This window comes from Primulina tabacum, chromosome 10 (assembly GCF_025594145.1).
Source record: "Primulina tabacum isolate GXHZ01 chromosome 10, ASM2559414v2, whole genome shotgun sequence".
Lineage (NCBI taxonomy): Eukaryota > Viridiplantae > Streptophyta > Magnoliopsida > Lamiales > Gesneriaceae > Primulina > Primulina tabacum.
Genome location: NC_134559.1, coordinates 13,365,485 through 13,373,545, shown reverse-complemented (window position 1 = coordinate 13,373,545; position 8,061 = coordinate 13,365,485). Strand labels below are relative to the sequence as shown.

Below are 8,061 nucleotides of genomic sequence, written 5' to 3'. Positions count from 1 at the left end.
AGGGTTTGAGTGTGTCGGGTTTTAAATAGATAATACATGCATAAATGGGTCCTAGTCAAATTAAATGAATTAAAAAAAGGTTTTGGGCCCACTAAGCACTTCAATAAACCCATAAAGCCCAAACACACTCTCATAAAATATTTTTCGTTTTGATACATTTTTGAAAACATTGCCCGAAACCTCAAAAATTCCTCTGAATCGATAAAATTTGCGTACCGATTTAAAATACGACATGACGAGTAAAAATACCTAAACAATGCCCATTTTCGAAATTCTCCCTTAAATACACCTTATATTAAATAATTAAAATCAATTATTCAATAAAAATATTTTTGCTGATTATGCCCGGTCTCCATTACTCGTTCGAGTGCGAAATGCAATTAACACCCTAATGCATGAAACTTTAAAATAACCATCTATCCATGCCATGCTCATGCAATAAAATGCATAAAAATCAATAAACACATATTTTAAATAAAACCCTAGATTGCATGCAATCCAGGTTACGTAATTCGAATTTCCTAGACCTTACAACCTACATAAGAGTAGATGAATTCGCTCCATTCACTTTTGACTTCAGTATATTGAGATTGGTTGTAATATTGGTTCTTGATTAATCCCGTAAATTGAAATGTACTAAATACAAGATGCATTAGATTAATAAGATCATTCATCCAAAAAAAATATGACAATATCAACAAATGAGAATGCATTATTCGGAGCCAGTTTCAGGATATATTTCAGCTTAATATTTAGGAGATTCGACACTTCAATCTATAAAGTAATTCTAGATTCTGAAATCAAGACACTGAAATCTATATATAAATTCTAGCTTCTAAAGGCAAATCTTTGTAAAGTTTATAACAAGAAACTGATATTAACAAAGAAACAACAAAACTGAGCATATATCATACACACCTACTGCCACAAATAAAGGCCAAATCATATGCATATAAACATCAAAACTAAGCTTATCATAAAAACAAAATAAAGGGCAAAACAACATATCAATTATCATAAAATGCATATTACCATATGCATATATATCCCAACGGAAACAAATTATCTCAACCATTAATTATAATAGCAAAAATTCTAGAATCACTAATTATATAGATTTCATGTCAAATATCCCAATGGCAGCAGTTTATCTCAATAATAAACCAGAGCACATCATAAAGAAGAAACTTACAATCTCTCTAACTATGGATTTTCAGATTTAAGTATCTCTTTCATGTATCTCATCACACAATATCTACATTCAACATAACCACTTTGTTTTAGATTATCCTATATATAATGAAATTGAATAGTTAATGCAACAATCAAAATCCAAATAATAAGAACTATCCATTCATGTCTTCATACATAGGCACAATTCATAACGTCAATTGTTTAAAACATGGCCTTTGAGAAATACTCTTCGAGGCATTGTACATTTTGACCCCACTACATTTTAAAACTAAAAAATTATATATATTTTTCATATTTATAAGTGAATGCATTCAAAATCAACATAATCTACTACTTACTTTGTCACTATATTTTTCCATGCATCGTCTTGGTTTCTGTTAGCCGTAGAGTCCAATATATATATATATATATATATCATATTTTTATCTTCATTGATGATAGTCAAGATCCAATGGTACCTGCAAAAATGAAAATATAGCATTGACTAGTATGTAGTAGAAATAAATAATTAACTGAACTCTTACTCAATGTTGTATGAGATAAGGCAGATGCTGTCTCTACACACTGGTTCCAACTGGTCAGCAATATGTCGTGACAAGTCACGACCATCTTTGCCAATTGGGCATGTAGGTATGCTTCCGGGATTCACAAATGAAATATAATCAGCCATGTCTTCTTCTCTCAAATATTTGTAGAGGTGACTACACTCAAATATTACATAACTTGGTTATAAATGTTTCAAAATATGGACAAGTTCCACATAAAATATTAAATATGCAAAAAAAACATAGTAAGTTAGACATAACATGCCCCATGTAAACCAAAATTTGTCTGCGCCTATCTCTCTCATGTCCATAAAGCGTAAGATATCTTCTTTTAGCAACCGTATGTTTTTAGGACGTCCAAACATAGCGCCCTCAAACTCTATGTATATGGTCTCCGATTCATTTATCAATCTAACAGCATGCGAGTAGATATACTTGCATGCCATGGGGTAATGTTTTTTCAACATCCTTGCACTTGTCGAACTGGCCGGGAACATCCGAAAGAGCAAATAGTTGAGGTTTCCCATTATTCTACAGTTTAGAATATTCATACAAGTATTATAAACTAAACCATTGTCCAAGCAACATATATGACAATTGCAAACACAAAATCAAGAGAAAACTTCAACTACCTTTGTTTTTGAAAAAATTATCAACTCTTTAGGCCAACCAACAATGGCTCCAACTGCATCATTGAAGATTCTTGGTCCAGACTTAAATGAGATTGGAAGTTCTGCTTCTTCATCTAAGACAAATCAATAGATACCTTGAAGTTTTGTTCCACAAGTAGAACATGGTGAATCATGAAATTTGGACCTCCTGCTGATATTATTGTGCCATATGCCACCACGTTTTCACGTTGTTTTACAGCCATGTTGCATTTTTTTCGCTTTTAAGAACAATAAAATATTATATATATAAATATATGATTATGAAAAAAAAAATTGACTTGAAATCAAGAAATATACAACCTACATATTTGATCTATCGCATTCATAAACTTCTTCAACATCATCTTACAGTTTTGGGTTTTTCATGTATAAGCACTTGTTTGATGCTGCAGTCTCGGAAGTTAGACGGGCATAACACTAGCAAGTTGAGCCTTCAATTTCTCCAATTATACCTTTAAACTCTTAGTCTCTTCCAACTGTTCTTTGAAGTTTTCGACCATAGATTTTGGGACTGATTCCCTCTTCTTTCTTGGAGTTTTAAAGAAGACTTGAGGCTTTACAAACCCTCCCACGGCTCGAACCCTTCCACAGCGTTCTTGGCTTCCTAAGGCAGTGGTTGGCACATCATTCATTCCAGAAGATTTGAACTCTCCTTTGACTTTTTTTTCAACAAGTCATCCTAAAATTAGAGACATAACAAATCAATCCAAAAACAACAGTTTTATTTATCTAGGCAATATGTAAATTGAATAAAACTAAACATTTACAATTTTTTTGGCAACTTCTGATGTCTCCACATTTGTTATGTTGCCAGATTTGTCTTCCTGGGCTTTACGCCAAAGCACCGATCTATAAAATTCTTCATCTTCAGCAATTTTTATTTTTATGTCTCTACAGTTCCAAAATTTATCAACTTAAGAACATAAAGAACTTGATGAAAATGAGAAATAGAATGCTCTATAGCTTACCAGTTCAGCCTCCAAGCCGATGTAACCCTTGCGAGATATTCTGTGGTGATATTTACAATGCATGGTCCTTTTTTTTTGTTTTTCTTGAGTAACCTATATCATCGTGTTCTTCAGTTAAGTATGGAAATTATTAATTCTTAAAGAAAAATGAAAATTCTTACAGTACCTCCGATGATGGATCTAGTCTCGCATCCACAAATGATTTCCAATCTGCTATTGGGAGATGATACTAACTTGGTGGAGAAATAAATTTTCGGGATTTTTTCTATCCGGCCAAACAAATCTGCTACTCAATTTGTTTTTGAATTCTCGCGACTTTTAAGCTGCTGAATTCATCACAGCAGACTCACTTTGTGGCTCTAGACATTCTGCAACAAAAAATATTAGTTGGTACTATTTCATATAATATACATACATGTTCAAATTAAAATACATACATTTTCAAATTAATATGTACATAAAATTGTGATAAAAAATATGCATATGATACCTAAGATTATAATCAGTCTATTAATCTGATAAACCAAGATCATCAAAATAGCACGAAGTATAGAAAAAATATGTATCAAGGGAGCAAATTCTTAAATGCCAAATTATTGTATATGTAATTATATCCTTGATTAACAAATTCAAATGAACAACAAAGTTTAATCTTGTACTTACCGAGATCTCTTCCCACACTTTTTGTTTTATGTTTTCTGCAACATCAATCCAGGGCTTTATATTGATTGGCACCATGGATCTAGCAACAAAGCAAATGTATGATTATGAAGCCCTTCCATTTCCATTGTATGTTGGCCTCCCCTTGTCATCCTAATCAATCTTCGTTTTTTTATCCATCTTGCAGCTGCAGTTAGTTCACCGATCAATGTAGGTACTCTCTTGTTCTTATGCACATCTACAAGACGTTTTTGTTCATCAGTAAGTCCATTCAGCTTTGCATCAGTAAATCCAAGCAGCTTATCATCATTTAATTCTTGTAGCTCCTCAAATTCAGTGTTTTTCTCCTCTTTTTTGCGACCCATTATGCTTTCCGCTGCATAAGAACATGAATGAAACCAATATTAAAATCCACACAATAACATGGATAATTAAAATATCACAAAGATAACATAAATACAAATAATAAAAAAATATAAACATGACATAAATAATAACAATAAGACAAATATAAATATATTCATATATATATATATAAACATTACATAAATATTAACAATAAAAAACATGATAGAAGTGCTAACATAATTTTTTTAAGTAGATAACATGTCTTTACTTGTCCCTAAATAAACATGACATAAAAGTAAAAATCATCATTTTTTCTTGTTGGTTTCCCAGTCACCCTTGTTTTCTGATGTAAAGTATCTTTCACGAACATGAACATAATGAGTATCAACATCATCAATTGGTCGAGACTTAGGAATACTAGTTCAACCATCATCCTCTCCCTTATAACATCTATTTGGCACTGCGAGCAAAATTGACCATCCTTTTTTTAATGGGTCGTCAATATAAAAGACTTGATTCACTTGACTTGAAAGGACAAATTCATCATTCTTGTGCCCTCGTTTGTTTATATTGACCAAGGTGAAGCCACATTCATCATTGTTGATTATTATTTTGTCGTTTGAAACCCACACACACCTGAAAAGAGGAACTTGGATTTGATGATTGTCTAATTCCCATATTTCTACAATCACTCCATAGAAAGACATATCAGCTATTAGAGGATTCTTATCTTTGGCACTCATACAAGCATGGTGCTGGCAACAAGAGAAAACCCCACTGTTTTGGCAAACTCTCTCATCATCCCGTGCCTTTGTTTGGTATAAATTACCATTATCACATAACTACTATACTTAATGACGTGCGCACGTGGTCCATGAGCCAGCCATGTCAATGTTGATGTTGTTCCACCATTGCATCTGTCTATTTCACCAGCCACCTGAGATGCATTCATTTTGAATAGGGTGATTCAAATAGTAGTTACAACTTGTTCAGCGCAAAATGCATGAACAAGATTTTTGCCTCCACCTAACCTTTGCACGAAACCAGTCAATGAAACTCATGTTGTGAGCATCTTGTATCCACCTTTCATCTGTGTTTTTTTTCGAAACATTAACTTCAAGAAGGTTTTCTGTTCAATATGGAAATATTTATATATAAATTTGTGTCTCGATTTGATTAACGCAGATATTGACAATCACAGTGTGCAAAATAATAAATTAACGCAATACACTTACATTATGTAGAGAGATACTTCTTCTGTACTTTCCAGCACAGTCAAATGTGCTTGTTGTAGATCAACTTGTTACACTGTAATTGGTGATTTGCATGCTAAGAATCTAGGAATGTTTCTTTTGGTGTCTCGATTTGATTGAGGGAACCCAACAGGATCAAGATCATTGAGGTATTCCGAACAAAACTCAATTGATTCTTCGGCTGAATATCTCTGAACAATGCAACCTTCAGGATGTTTTCGAATGCCTACATAACTCTTAAGCACTTTCATGTATCTTTCGAACGGATACATATACCGGAAATAAACTGGTCCACATAATCGGACTTCTCGAACAAGATGGACTGTTAAGTGAAGCATGACATCGAAGAAATAAAGGGGAAAATACTGTTCCAATAAGCAGAACGTAACAACCAAGTCAAATTGCAGCTTATCTAACTTGGATATATCTATAAATTTGCAACAAATATTCTTGAAGAAGACGCATAATCTTATGATGGAATATCTAACATGTTTTGATATTGCATCACGGATAAGTATTGGTAGGAAATACTGCATTATAACATGACAATAATGAGATTTCAAGCCTGTTAACTTCAGCTCAGACATGCACACAAGATTCTTCATGTTCAATGAGAAACCTTCAGGAACTTTTATATCCATTAACGACTGACATACTTGTAACTTTTCTTTTTTTTGTGAATGAGCATGCGACAGGAAGAAGATATGTTTTTTTTCACCAAATTTTGGGGCCAATTCATGCCTAACTCTAACTCTTATTTGAAACATGTACAACCTAGCTGCCACATTGTCTATAGTTTTCCTTTAACATTCATCAAATTATTAATGAGGGATTCAAATGAATTTTTCTCAATGTGCATCACATCGAGACAATGCCTAACATGCAATTGTTTCCAATAAGGAAGATCGAATAAAATTGACTTCTTCTTCCAACATTTTCTGAAATCTTTTTCTTCTTTACTATCTTCCACATTATTCTCCTTTGCATTCATTTTATTTTTACCTTTCACACTAATCTTCTTTCCAAACTCACACCTTATGTCTGAAAGCTTGTCAAACAAGATAACTCCAAAAAATTGTGTACATGCTTCTCCATGTTCTTCCATGCCATTGAACTCCTTATTGCCTCCGATAGGGATGAAATCGTGGTATGAATCGTCTATGACCAACAAATGACATTTTCTTCCCATTTTCCAAATTTTTTGCATAAGTATCTTCTCCGCATACTGGACCTGCATAATAACCATGTGTAGTACATCCACTAAGGTTACCGTAGGTAGGAAAGTCATTGATGGTCCATGATAAGACTGTTTTAAGAATGAAATATTGTCTTCGATAAGCATCATAGATGCCATCAACTCCTTCCAAAAATCATTGCAAATATTCAATTAGCACCTCGAGATAGACATCTATATCGTTTCCTGGCTGTTTAGGCCCTGAAATGAGCATGGTTAGCATGATGAATTTCCTCTTCATACACATATTTGGAGGAAGATTATAGGTGACCAACATGATTGGCCAGCAGCTGTACCGACTACTAAGGTTGCTATAAGGATTAATTACATCATCTGCAAGTGATAGGAGAAGATTTCTTGGCTCACTTTCGAAGTCGAGCCACATATGATCCACCAACTTCCAAGATGGTGAATCAGATGGATGACGTAACTGACCAGCAACTCCTGTGGTTTCTGCTTTCCACTGTTAATTTTTTTGAGGTCTCTATAGATTTAAACATGCAGTTAAATCTTGGTATGGGAGGAGGATACCACACCACCTTAGCAGGAACACCTTTCTTCTCAACGTTCTTCTTGGTTAGCTTCCACCTCGGCAGTCCACATTTAGGGCAACTTACACAGTCTTTATATTGCTTCCTATAAAGGATGCAATCATTGAAACAAGCATGAATCTGGCAGCATGTCCCCAAAATCCATTTGGATGGCAGATTGTGACTATCTGGCAGCATGTCCCCAAAATCCATTAGTAGATCTGAAAATAGAGCATCACTCATCTCATGCCTTGCTTTGGTATTGTAAAGTTTCATAAGTGCACTCAATTTTGTGTAACATTTACATCCATTGTACAACGATTTTTGTGCTTCCTCCAAAAATTTCATAAACGCTTCGGAATTTTCTATATAATTATCATATGCTGCCTCATACATATTAGCGGTTTCAAAGTAGCACTACATAAAAAAAGACAAAAGACAACAGTTGAAAACCGTTGTCGTAGGTCAAATAAAACCGTTGTTAAAGCCCGTGTGGTTAAAGGGTGCGCTCAAAGACAACGATTTTTCACCGGTCAAAGACGACGGTGAAAAACCGTTGTCGTAGGTCTTCTAAAACCGTTGTTAAAGGCCATGTGGTCAAAGGGTGCGCTCAAAGACAACGGTGAAAAACCGTTGTCGTAGACGTCTAAAAAAAACA

General features: G+C 34.0%; 2 long non-coding RNA genes across 2 annotated transcripts; both read right to left on the bottom strand.

Annotated features, from left to right (window-relative positions):
- Positions 1–2,849: 2,849 nt before the first annotated feature.
- LOC142505059 (uncharacterized) lies at positions 2,850–3,593 on the bottom strand. Its single transcript, XR_012804357.1, has 3 exons — positions 3,540–3,593; positions 3,379–3,471; positions 2,850–3,301 (listed from the first exon to the last, which is right to left on the bottom strand). It is a non-coding gene; the product is annotated as an uncharacterized LOC142505059 (long non-coding RNA).
- Positions 3,594–4,265: 672 nt separating this feature from the next.
- Positions 4,266–7,540, bottom strand: LOC142505068 (uncharacterized). The gene is made up of 3 exons (XR_012804369.1): positions 7,413–7,540; positions 7,170–7,326; positions 4,266–4,414 (listed from the first exon to the last, which is right to left on the bottom strand). It is a non-coding gene; the product is annotated as an uncharacterized LOC142505068 (long non-coding RNA).
- Positions 7,541–8,061: the final 521 nt, after the last annotated feature.